General features: G+C 44.9%; 1 pseudogene; it reads left to right on the top strand.

Annotated features, from left to right (window-relative positions):
- Window positions 1-434: 434 nt before the first annotated feature.
- On the top strand, window positions 435-2064 carry LOC145513725 (T-box transcription factor T pseudogene; annotated as a pseudogene).
- The last annotated feature ends 11713 nt before the right edge of the window (window positions 2065-13777 follow it).

Below are 13777 nucleotides of genomic sequence, written 5' to 3'. Positions count from 1 at the left end.
CCTCAGTGGACTGTTCCTCTGGCAGAGGCTTCACAATATTGCTTCTATCTTTTTTTTATGTAATGTTTTTTTGGCGGAGAGGTATGTGGCATCTTAGCTCCTCAACCAGGGACCAAACCGACACCCCCTGCATTGGAAGGCAGAGTCTTAACCCCTGGACCACCAGGAAAGTCCCTGGCTGAGGCTTTAATGTATGCATTCAAACAGTTCAAAAATAACTGAAATAGAATTTCCAGTTGCAATCTGCTTCCCTTTTCTCAGTGTCACTCAGACCTTCAAGTTACCCTCTTCACATGCAACTAGGTTGTTTCCAAGTTTTGCTAGTCCATCCAGTGTTGGAATGAGTCATTTAACAAATAGGTGAATGTATCTGTAAGATTAATAACTGAGATTCTGGATAATAGGAGACATGAGTTCATAATTCTAATATCCCCATGTCCTTTTCGATAGAGATTATAGCAATTTACATTCAGCTGATTTTTCAGGATGTGTATTACCTTATATGAGCTTCCCTTGTGGCTCAGCTGGTAAAGAATCTGCCTGCAATGCGGGAGACCTGGGTTCAATCCCTGGGTTGGGAAGATCCCCTGGAGAAGGGAAAGGCTACCCACTCCAGTATTCTGGCCTGGAGAATTCCATTAACTGTATAGTTCATGGGGTTGCAAAAAGTCGGACACGACTGAGTCACTTTCACTTTCACTTTGACCACACGGACCTTTGTCGGCAGTTCAAGTAGAATAACCTTCTCCCCGCCCTTCCCTCACCCTACCCCCCACCCCACCCCGCCACCCCCCGCCTCAGATCTCTCTCCTCGCCCTCCACCCGGGTCTGGGACCAGCGAGGCCCCTCTTCTTGAAAGAGTGGCCGCCTACTGCGGTGAAGGTGGTTCTCCTCTCGAGTAGCCAAGTCAGGGCTTGAGGGGGCGGTGGGGAGGGGGCAGGCAGGAGGATGAGCTCCCCCACACCGAGAGCAGGGGAAGAGCCTGCAGTACCCCATGGACCATCTGCTGAGCTGTAGAGAGCGAGTTGCAGGCAGGCAGGGAGAAGGTGGCCCCAGGGAGCTCGAGCTGCATGTGGGCCTAAAGGAGAGCTAGCTGGGGCTGCACTTCAAGGAGCTCACCAACGAGGTGATGGTGACCACGAGCGGCAGCAGGGTGTTCTCGGTACTGAAGGTGAACGTGTCCAGCCTGGACCCCAACACTGTGCACTCTTTCCTGCTGGACTTCCAACCGCTTGAGGTACCTGAACTGGGAGTGGGTATCACGGGGCAAGCCTGAGCCACAGACGCCCAGCTGCGTCTACACCCACCCTGACTTGCCCAACTTCAGGGCACACTGGTTGAAGGTGCCTGTCTCCTTCAGCAAAGACAAGCTCACCAACAAGCTCAAACATTGCTTCCCAGGAGACGCAGTTCATCTCAGTGACCACTTACCAAAATGAGGAGCTAGCAGCTCTTAAAATTTAATACAGTCCATTTGCAAAAGCTTTCCTTGATGCAAAGGAAAAGAAGTAATCACAAAGATATGATGGAAAAACCTGGAGACAGCCAGCCATCTGAGTGCTGGCTGATTCCTGGAACCAGCACCTTCTGTCCACTTGCCACCCCCACCCTCAGTTCAGCGACCTCTTCTCACAGCCTTCCACGCACAGCTGTGAAAGGTACCTGGCCCTGAGGAACCACCATCCAGGAGACCCCTACCCCAGCCCTTAACGCAGCAGAACAATTCTCGAACTTTTCTGACAATTCATCTGCATGTCCATGCTCCAACCCACGACAACTATCCAGCCTTGGAATGCCTGCCCACACCAGCATGCTCCCCATGGGTCCCAATGCTGGTCCTCCTATGGGTTCCAGCCAGTACCCCAGCCTGTGGTCTGTGAACAACAGCACGATCACCCTGGGCACCCAGGTGGCAGGGGTGCCCAGTGGGCTGAGAGCCCAGTTCTTTCGAGGCTTCTTGCTCACTCTGCCTCCCTCACCCACCTGGTTTCGGCACCCTCCTCCTCGGGGTCCCCACTGTACGAAGGGGCTGCCACAACCAAAGACATTGCCGACAGCCAGTAGGATACCCAAGCCTGCCTCCTGGCCTTGTGGATGCTCGTGTTGCCTCTGTCGATGTGAACCAGAGCCTGTGTCTTAAAGGATGCAACGACTCTGCTGTGGCAGCAAGTGTTCATTTGATTGGCAGTCTCATGGGGCGAGGGAAGGAAACGAGGCCTGTTACCCGCCCTTTAAATAAGAGGAAGATACATGTTCTGCTATTTACCTTATTTTATCCTCAGCGGCAGCAGTGCTGTCCTGGGTCCTTTATGGGCTGCAGGTGAATTCAGATGTGAAATCAATGCAGGTGGCCTCACTGACCAGGATTCACAGTAGCAGTGACTTGCTAGCATCCAGAAACTCTGTTTTGCTTACTACACATAGATGACTCTGACTAAAAGATTATAGGATGATGGGCTGTAGGAAAAAAAGGAGCCTTCATAAGCTAAATCAAATGATAGTTCAAGGTTAAGGGTTTGGGAAAACTTTATTATGTGATAAAAGCAACAAATACAAGCCAAATAGAACATTCAGAAACTCCAGGAAAAAAAAACAAAAAACTATAAGATAAATAATGATCCAAGGAAACAATGGTCTAAGTGAGATTTGAAAATTGGTGAGCTCAAGAAAAATGGAATAGATTCCAAGCAACAGAGAATATACACCTGTGTAAGAACCAATCAGAAATTCTATGGGAAAATACTGTAGACAAAACCAAAAACACGATAAAATACAAATTTCAGGATAGTGATTTCTTTTTGGTTGAGGCAGAAGTGAATGGAAGGGCTTTCCTGGTGGTTCAGATGGTAAAGAATCTGCCTTCAGTGTAGGGACCAGGTCCCATCCCTGGCTTGGGAAGATCTCCTGGAGAAGGGATTGGCAGCCCACTCCAGTATTCTTGCCTGGAGAATTCCATGGACAGAGGAGTTTGGCAGGCTACAATCCATGAGTTGCAAAGACTCAGACTTGACTGAATGACTAACAGTCATGCGGTCAATGATGGCTGAATTCAGTCAACTAATGGCTCATTCCTGGAACCAGCACCCTCAGCCAGTTTACTCATGTAAACTCCCCTGGTCATACTCCAATGAGCTGAAAAAACACACTTTTAATTCTCCTCCCTGTGGCTTTCAAGTAGTTTTCAGGTTCCTTTTGTGGCAGGGGTCATAGTCAGAGTTCAGCTGTGACAGAATTAAATCATAGTTGGGGACAGCAGATTATAGTTGAAATGACAGTGTCCAGCTCTGTCCACTAGAATGTGTTTAATTTGACCATAGGTAGCTAATCTTTTGTATTGTTAAACCTACAACTTTTCATATTTTTCTTTTGACAAACTAGCCAATCAGCAGAAAGCATTTTCTGTAAAATAAAACCAATGTAAAAGAAAAAAGATTAAATGGATTATCTTTTTTCTGAATTTCCATCAGTTTCTTAGGATCATCTATATTATATTATTTTTTTAATTTTATTTATTTTTATTTTTGGACGTGCTAGGTCTTGGTTCCTGTGCAGGCTTTTCTCTAGTTTTGGAGAGCAGGGGCTAGTCTTCATTGCAGTGCACGGGCTTCTCTTGTTGCAGAGCACAGGCTGTAGGGTGCACAGGCTTCAGTAGTTGCAACATGTAGGCTCAGTAGCTGAGACTTCCCAAGAGGTCAGTAGTTGTGGTGCATGGACTAAGTTGCTCCATGGCATGTGGGATCTTCCTAGATCAGGGATCACCCATGTCTCCTGCATTGGCAGGCAGATTCTTTACCACTGAGCCACCAGGGAAGCCCAGATCATCTACATTTTAATTTACTTCATGACTGGACCTTGGCTTTTTTCAACTTTAAGATTGTTTTTCCTTTATCTTTTTCACATTTAATAAATACAGAAGGATATGTGACCCATAATATGAATAAATGAACCTGTCACTTAACCCCAAAACTAGAGCATTACCAACAACCTGCATGTACATATTACCACTCCCCTACTCCATTTCTGTGTGTGTTAGTCATTCAGTCAAGTCTGAGTCTTTGCAACTCATGGATTGTAGCCTGCCAAACTCCTCTGTCCATGGAATTCTCCAGGCAAGAATACTGGAGTGGGCTGCCAATCCCTTCTCCAGGAGATCTTCCCAAGCCAGGGATGGGACCTGGTCCCTACACTGAAGGCAGATTCTTTACCATCTGAACCACCAGGAAAGCCCTTCCATTCACTTCTGCCTCAACCAAAAAGAAATCACTATCCTGAAATTTGTATTTTATCGTAGTTTAGGTTTTGTCTACAGTATTTTCCCATAGAATTTCTGATTGGTTCTTACACAGGTGTATATTCTCTGTTGCTTGGAATCTATTCCATTTTTCTTGAGCTCACCAATTTTCAAATCTCACTTAGACCATTGTTTCCTTGGAACATTGTTTATCTTATAGTTTTTTGTTTTTTTTTCCTGGAGTTTCTGAATGTTCTATTTGGCTTGTATTTGTTGCTTTTATCACATAATAAAGTTTTCCCAAACCCTTAACCTTGAACTATCATTTGATTTAGCTTATGAAGGCTCCTTTTTTTCCTACAGCCCATCATCCTATAATCTTTTGCCATCCTGCTAAAATTCCAACATGTTGCTTTCAAGGTCTTCAGGAAAGTTAGGATCCTAGGATTCCTCTTCATTGCTCTCCTGGGTTAAAGTCACAGATTCTAGGATGTCATGTTTTCCATTTTATTGTTTGCTAGAATTCTTACTTTAGGGAGCTTTCTTTAAAAGTATATAGGGCCGGATAGTAAGATCTCTGTCACAACTTCCTCTTTTTTTTTTTTTTCTTTTTCGTTCTACCAGTTTATTGCTATCAACCCATTTCCCTCCACCCTCATGCACGCGTGCTCAGTCATGTAACCCCATGGACTGCAGCCCACCAGGCTCCTCTGTCCATGGACTTTTCCAGGCAAGAATACTGGAGTGGGTTGCCATTTCCTTCTCCACCTCTTTTTTTTTATTTAACAACCTTTTAAAATATAAAAATCATTCTCAGCTCAATTGCTGACTGTTCATCTAACATGCAGTGGTGCTAAGTCTGATGCCAATTTGATTTTTTTTTCCATGATAAGTGACGTGTTTTTCCCTCTTTGTGGGTTAGGTGGGGTGGCGCAGGGCACAATCTGTGGGGGTGCCCCAACTAGAGATTGAATCCATGTCACAGCAGTGAAAGCACTGAATCCTAACCACTAGACCACCAGGGAATTCCCATGTAGACCCTTTTGACTTAAAGACTTGTATCTTCCCTTTAGCTCTTTCTCTTACTACTTCTTAGATAATATCTTTGATGCCACCCACTCTGTTCTTTCACTAAATCTCCCTCTTACTCAAATGTAAAAGCTGTCAAATCAAACTTTTGTGTTTCTTAGGTATTTTTACCAGGATTGTTAATCTTGGTAGTACACTTCCTGTAGTAGACTTTCTCCAAATATCTGAGAATTATTTCTTACCTCTCACTGTAAGGAAGCAGAAGCGTTGCCTTGGAGCTCTGGGTGTCACCAGGATTTGTCACCTGACAAATACTCTTAAGGTGTATCTTTATCGTGAGAGTTGGATCACAAAGAAGGCTGAGCACTGTAGAACTGATGCTTGCAAACTGTGGTGCTGGAGAAGACTCTTGAGAGTCCCTTGGACAGCAAGGACATGCAACCAGTCAATCCTAAAGGAAATCAACCCTGAATATTCATTGGAAGGTCTGATGCTGAAGCTGAAGCTCCAATACTTTGGATGCGAAGAATCAACTCCTTGGAAAAGACCCAGATTCTGGGAAAGATTGAAGGCAGGAGAAGGGGGCAACAGAGGATGAGATGGTTGGATGGTATCATTGATTCAATGGACATGAGTTTGAGCAAATTCCAGGAGACAGTGAAGGACAGGGAAGCCTGGCATGCTGTAGTCCATGGGGTTTTAAAGAGTCGGACACAACTGAGTGACTGAACAACAATGAACAACAACAAATACTCCAAGGTGTATCGTTATCGTTGAGGTCTCTGAATTTCCAAGGGCTTCATTCAGAGGTGCCAGTGTTTCCAGATCCACAAATACTCTGTACCTGAAGAAAAGAGTCTTCCTTTTATTGTTTGTTTTTCCTAGGAGTGTGTTGTCTAGTTGTAGGTCACTTTAAGAGCATTAAGAAACAAAACTGTTCACTACTTGTTGTGCAGACACACCTTAGGTTAGTTTTCCTTTTTTCAAGCCCCCTTCTCATGCTTGCCCTCTGTCTTACCTGCTGCTTCGGAGTCTGAAGCATTTCAGAGTTTCAGGCAAGCAGCTCCTCCTGCACAATAGCAACCCTGGGGTATGGTGTCAGCATTCTTTTGTTTAAGAATTTAACAAATTGTTAAATTTGTTTTCTCCCTGGGTCACCATACTTCTTCCATCTGTTCTAATCAGTCTAGAAATTTGTTGAAACATACCTCACAGATTCCTCCCTGCCCCATTGTATTTATATTCTAAATATCATTTTAGTCATTTACTGACTATTTAGTGTAGTCTTAAATGTTGCTGCTGTTCAGTCGATAAGTCATATTTGACTCTTTGTGACCCCATGGTCACAGGCTTCCCTGTCCTTCACCATCTCCTGGAGTCTGTTCAAACTCATGTCCATTGAGTTGGTGATGCCACCCAACTACCTCATCCTCTGTTGCCCACTTCTTCTCTTGCCCTCAATCTTTCCCAGCATCAGTCTTTCCCAATGAGTTGGTTCTTTGCATCAGGTGGCCAAAGTATTGGAGCTTCAGCTTCAGCATCAGTCTTTACAATGAATATGCAGAGTTGGTTTCCTTTAGCATAGGCTGGTTTGATGTTCTTGCTGTCAAAGGGACTCTCAAGAGTCTTCTCCAGCACCACAATTCGAAAGCATCAATTGTAGTCTTAAAGGAAAAAGAAGGTAAACATTTGTAGTTGGTAACTCTGTTTGCCTCTACTCCAGTGTGAAACACTGTCAACTCCTGCCTGTACGACTTTAATAACCTCTTTGTTGGCCACCCTCCATCCCTACTGTACTCCTGCCATTTATTTCCTATGCAGTAACCAGGATGAACTTTTGGGAATACAAATCTGATTGCCAGATTATATCACATGTCTTAGAGAAGGCATCTAATATGGAGGCCTCAAGAGACTGTCCTACTGGAAATCATATCACTGCAGCTGCAGTCTGTAATGGATATGAGCATGGTGTCAAACAGCCAGACCCATGCTACTTGCAAGAGCCAGCTCATGAGCAGGGCTTCTCTCTCCCCAAGGTCTCAGTCCTGGTCTAGACCTCTGAGTCACAGATCTAAAAATAAGTTTCAGGGCTGAGAACTCGTAGGGCAGGAGCACACCTCTAGTTCTGTGGCTAGCTGGTGTTTGGCAGGAGTGAGTCCACGTCCAGCACTGCTACTGCTCCAGACAGCCTGGAGATCTGGCTCAACTCTGGGAGGGACTAGGCCTTGAAGCTGTTCAAAACCTGGCACTGGATTTATCTGTAGTTGTGTATGATCAGAATCTCAGGGCTGTCCTCTGCAAGTATCTAAAGGGCTTCTTGACAAAACAAGAAATGCCAACCTTGTCCATACTTACTATAATCGCTCCTGAGTGTATTCCTGGGTCAGATGCCTCTCTATGTCTGGTTTCCAGGACTGTCTTTTTTTTGTTGTTGGTTTGTTTGTTTTGTTTTTTTGGGGGGGAGGGGGCGGTTATTTTTGGCTGTACTCTGCAACATGCAGGATCTTAGTTCCCCATGCCTAAGGGGATCAAACCTGTGCCTCCTGCTGTGAAAGCATGGATTCTTAACCACTGGACCACCAGGAAAGTCCCATCCCAGACAGTCAATGGGTTTGCTCTGCTTTCATCATCCCAGGTTGTGACTTAACGCTCAAAACATACCTCATGTCTGGGCCAGCTTACTTTTTCCTTCCAGCTGATCCTTGGTTTAAATCTGGAAAACCTGGAGTCTTCAGACTTCCACTGAGCTGAGATAGACCACTGTCCTGGTGTCTATTCCTAGTACTGTCAGAAGATAACTGCTTTTTCTTTTCCCAGAAATAGAAAGGAGCTGTCAGATATGCTCATTTTTGCATTATTCCAACTTAAACTTACCTTGTTCACACTTAACTTAAGAGACAGGGAAGTATAGAATCAAGTGTTTGGGGAGGGAGGTGGGAGGGGGGTTCTTGAAGGGGAAAGCATGTACACCCATGGTGGATTCATGTCAATGTATGGCAAAACAAATACAATATTGTAAAGTTAAAAAATAGATAGATAAACTAATTAAAATTAAAAAAAGAATCAAGTGTTAGTGAGTGCAAGTAATGTCTGTAACAGCCAGCTACAGATGACTTGGCAATGCTGAGCCCACAGAGACCATTGGTGGAAAGGATGGCAGTATCCCAAAATTGCTGGCATGAGCCCCCGTTTACCTAATGGAACAGGCTGACATCTTTTCACAAGTTATCCTCTCTGCACCCCCGTGAACAAATGGGGTGTGCACGCAGTCTTCTGCTTTTCAAAATGGAAGCGGAAATTTTAAAAACTCAGAAAATTGGAAATAGATGGGAACTTCTTAGTTTAATAAAAGGTACAAAAGATGTTTTACTGCCGGGGCCTGGGTTTAATCCCTGGTTAAGGAACTAAGATCTTGGAAGCTGTACGGCCAGCCAAAATAAATAAAAATAAAAGCACAATGAGATGCTATTCAAACCACCACAAGAATGACTTAAACATTTATATATATAAGTATATATATATTTAATTTATTTTTGGTTGTACTGGGTCTTCATTGCTGCTTCATTGCTGCTAGGGTTTTCTCTAGTTTCAGTAAGCTGGGGCTACCCTTTTGTCACGGTGCACAGGCTCACTGTGGCGGCTTCTCTTGTTGTGGAGCACAGGCTCTAGGCACGAGGCCTCTGTAGTTGCGATTAGTGGGCTTAGTAATTGTGGTGCATGGGCTTAGTTGTTCTACAGCACATGGTACCTTCCTGGACCAGGGATCGAACCTGTGTCCCCTGCATTGGCAGGCAGATTCTTATCCACTCTATCACCAGGGAAGTCTGGCATAAACTTTCTTTTAAAAATGTAATGTCAGGTGTTGGTGAGGACATGGAGAAACTGGGACTTTCACACTTTAATGGTAGGAAGGTAAATCAGTACAACCATTTTGAAAAACAAATGAGCAGGATCTGTTAAAACTAAATATGAAAAAATAAAAAGCTAAATTTGTATATTTATGACCAGCAGTTTCACTGCTGGGTATATACCCAGTAGAAATGATTGGCTTATGTCCACCAAAAGACACATAAGAATGTCATAGTATAAGTCATAATAGCCAAAACCTGGAAATAAATGTCTAGCAACAGTAGAGTGAACAAATAATGGTATACAATGGAATACAGTGAAAAAAAATAAGAACTTGCTTTATGCAACATAAATCTAACAGATGATATGACGAGTGAAAAAAACAAATACAGAAGAGTATATATTGTACAGTTATATACATCTATATAAAGCTCATAAAAAAAGCAAAGCTAACTTATGATGATGGAGTTTAGTAGTTACGTTTGGATGAGGTAGGGCTTGCTAATGTATTTATATCTTGGCTGGAATGATGGGTACAGTACATAAGTGAAAATTTGAACTGTGCTCTTAAGATTTGTGTACTTTATGTAAATTAAATATCATTATAAACACTAAACTTCCCTAGTGGTCCAGTGGCTAAGACTCTGTGCTCCCAATGCAGGGTACTGGGGTTCAATCCCTGATCAGAGAACTAGATCCCACATGCCACAACTAAGACCCAGCAAAGCCAAACAATTTTTTAAAATGCTATATGGATGGGGACCTTAGATTCTCTCTATTGCTCTGCCCTCTGAGATCAAATCAGACCCCTGAGTGCCTTGCTGACTCCCTCTGCCTCTGCCCTCACCACCCCGGTGCTATGGAAACACAAATTTTTACAACTCTCCAGCGACTTCCTGTTTCTCTTAAGAAAGTATTCCGTCCTTCCCAGACTGCCTTACTTGATCTAGTCCCTGGAGAACTACACTTAGCTTTCCCTTAGTGCCAGATTCCAAAATGAGCCAAATTCCAAAGGCCTTTGCAGTTCCTTTCACCTGGAGGTCTCTTCCCCAACTAATTGCGTCTCATTCTTCAAATGTCAGTTTAAATATTACATTTTCAGGGATGCCTTCCAGGTCCTTCCAGCATGTGTTAAGGTCTCCTTGACTACTTTTCTTCACTGCAACATGTCCTCACTATGTTTGCATGTTTATCTTCATCTTCATCATTTTTGCTTGTGGGGAAGGATTGCTTTTGTCTTATTTGCCACCCCATCCCCAGTACCTGGCACCGTGCCTGGCCTGTGGTAGGTAGTTAGAAACTTGTTGAATAAAGGAGCAAGTTACTTCACGAATGCCTGCCGTTTGCTGTATGCAGTGCCAAGTGCTGCAGCTATAGTTGAATATGAGATGAATATCACCCAAGCTCACAGTTCAGGAGGGGCAAAACATAACTGCTTTGGGAGGTAAATACTATGACTGGGAAAACAGAGTTTTGGATTTCAGAGAAGGCTTCCTAGAGGCTTCCTTGAGGTCATGCTTTCAAACAACTTAAAGAGCCCCACAACTCGCGGCCTGTTCTGGGAGGGGACCAAGCTTGTGACAGATTCTGGACACATGGTTGTCTTGGATCTGCCTATAACTAGGTTTCCCAGGTGGTGCTAGTGGTAAGGAAGCTGCCTGCCAACGCAGGTTAGTTGTAACAGGCAGGTTCAATCCCTGGGTCAGAAAGACCCCCTGGAGGAGGTCATAGCAACCCACTCCACTATTCATGCCTGGAAAATCCCATGGACAGAGGAGCCTGGTGGGCTATAGTCCATGGTATCAGACGGATCTGGACATGACTGAAGCAACTTAGCAATGTGCCTGTGCAGAAGTGGAAACCGCTCAACATTGTTCATTTGATGAGATCACAGAATTTTTGAGAAGTAATCCTATTTCTTCTTACTGATCTAATAGGCTTTATGTGAGATAAAGTTTTACTTTCAGGGTTTCTCCATGTATGTTTAAGGTGACCTGGCTCCCTTTCAATAAGTCCAATCTCTTTTTCTGGATGGGTAGGGAGGCTGCACGGTTCAGTTTATGGAATCTAAGTTCCCCAACCAGGAATCAAACCCTGGCCCCAGCAGTGAAAGAGCCAAGTCCCTAACCATCAGCAAATTCCCTCGATGATTCTTATAAGTAAGTCAAAGGTGGCTTTTAGCTTCATCAGCTCCTTCTGAGAGACTCATTGTAATCTCAGAACTGGATAGAGCTGCCCAGACTCATTTGTTGCAGTGTAGAGTGAGCATAGTTCATTATTTTGCACTGTAACAGCAATGTTTCATGGTAGTGAAATCATTGTAGGTTAAGAGCCAAATTTTAGTTTATAAACTCAGCCTTTTCTCAAATATTTCTAGTAACTTGGCTTCAGAGTGATATTTGGTTCTGCCCAGTTTTGCCCCTAAATGGAAAGCATGAATATTTGGCAGCTGTGTGGGTTAAGGTTAAGGTTAGGCACAAGACTGCTGAGCAGTGAGAAAACCGAGAAAACTGGAGCCCTCAGCCCATCTCTCTGTGGAGTGAGTGGGGGAAAAACCCCTTTGGCTGTTCACCACTCACACACACTGCTTTCTGACCTAGCTGAATACCTGGTGCCTCAAATTCCACATGGGAGGCATCCAGCTCTCTGATCATGGGAGTCTGGTGTGTGTGGTCCTACCATCCAGCACCTGCATCAAACTTGAGTCCATCTCTTGGGTGGGATCCAGGCTCTGTGACCAGTGCCCAAGGTTGCACAAGTCACCATTGACACCAGAAACTCAGCCAGTGGCAGCTTTACTGTCCCTACTTGATAGAAATTGAAGACCCAGTTGAAACGCCCTAAATGAACTGTAACTAGAGGGTGTGTGTGCTTGCTAAGCTGATTCAGTCATGTCCGACTCTTTGTGACCCCATGGACTGTAGCCAGCCAGTCTCCTCTGTCCATGAGATTCTCCAGGCAAGAATACTGGAGTGGGTTGCCATGCCCTCCTCCAGGGGATCTTCCCGACTTAGGGATCGAACCTGCATGTCTTATGTCTCCTGCATTGACAGGCGTGTTCTTTACCACTAGCGCCACCCGGGAAGCTGCAACTAGAGGGCAACCACATGTAAAAAAAATCTGATTGGAGACCTAAACAAGTTCAGAGTTGTTGGGTTGGAAGACTTTGGCATTACATGTTGAAGAAATGAGGGGACTTCCCTGGTGGTCTAATGGCTAAGTCTCCACACTCCTAACATAGGGGCCTGGGTTTGATCCCTGGTCAGGGAACTAGATCCCACATGCCATGACTAAGAGTTTGCATGCCACAACTAAAGATCCTGCGTGCTGCAACTAAGAGCCAGCTAAGCCAAATAGAAAAATAAATAAAAATAAACATTGAAAAAAGAAAGAAAGAAATGGAGGAAACAACCTAGTCCCTGAGATGCTCCTTCCCACTGAGCCCAGAGGGAGCAGACAAGTTGCAGGGTGGAAGCCTGTAAGTTACTCCCAAGCATTAGGACCATTGCCAAGGACAGCCATTCTAGTGGCCACAGTGCTCTTTTTGTTTTGACTAATAAATCCCCTCTTGTTTCAATGACAATGAGTTGTGGTTATTACATCTCGATAACCAAAAGGAGAAGTCTACCCGCACTCAGGGCAGGGGACAGTTCTGGTTTCTTCAATCACAACTTCAACATCTGGGGAACTCGGGACCCTCAGTCTTGGCCCCCTTGTAGATTTACAAACCACATGTATGAGGGAATTCTCATACATATAATTGTTCAGAACTCCCAAGTTTTCAAGTTTGAACTCATCACAAGGCCACAGAATCAACTCTGCAAACGAACCTCCTGCAGATCTTGAGAGCACATTGCTTTACAATATTGGTTTGATTTTTGCCCTTCATCAACATGAATTAGCCATAGGTGTACATATGTCCCCTCCCACTTGAACCTCCCTCCCACCTCCCACCCTTTCCCACCCCTCTAGGTTGTTACAGAGGCCCGGTTTGAGTTCCCTGAGTCTTACAGCAAATTCCTATCAGCCGTCTGTTTTACATATGGTAGTGTATATGCTTCCGTGCTACTGAGAGCACATCTTTCTGGATCAAGACCACAGCATGGATCTTCTGACCTACGGTGGTGCCCATCGGCAGGTCCACATACCAGAACCTGAGGAAAGACAGACCTTGGCTGTCAGCATTGAATGGACTGGAGCTGCCTCTGGTTTTCAGGATAACTTGACCTCAAGGCTGTGCAGACCTTCTGTCTCCACCAGCACCCTGCCTGGTTCCCTCTTCAGCACATCTTTTCTTCCTTTCCTGGTCCTAAGTCCTTGGACCCCTGGCAGTCTATGAGTTCTGGAAAATATCCATTGCTATTGTGCAGACCTTCACAGCTGATGACTGTGGTGGGCATAGCCTCTAGTGTGGCCCCTAGGGCATTCAGCAGCTACCCCTCTCTCACCCTGCACACATCCAGCCCCCTCTGCTTCACCAAGCCCAGGAGAGCCCTCAAGGTGTCCCCCAGCAGCTCCTCCTGCCTACGTAGTACCAGGCATTCTCCCCTGGCTGCAGGGGGAAGGGACTGGACTCCTGGGGTCCAACCCACCCATCAGGGATCTCCTAGGCTCCTGGCCAGCCACAGACCCATAGAATGATCAAAGGCAACCTGGGATCTGAGAGGT

This window comes from Giraffa tippelskirchi, chromosome 7 (genome assembly GCF_054371585.1).
Source record: "Giraffa tippelskirchi isolate mGirTip1 chromosome 7, T2T-mGirTip1v1.2.pri, whole genome shotgun sequence".
Classification (NCBI taxonomy): Eukaryota; Metazoa; Chordata; class Mammalia; order Artiodactyla; family Giraffidae; genus Giraffa; species Giraffa tippelskirchi.
Note: the sequence above shows the minus strand (reverse complement) of the source record. Positions and strands in the feature narration are given on the sequence as shown.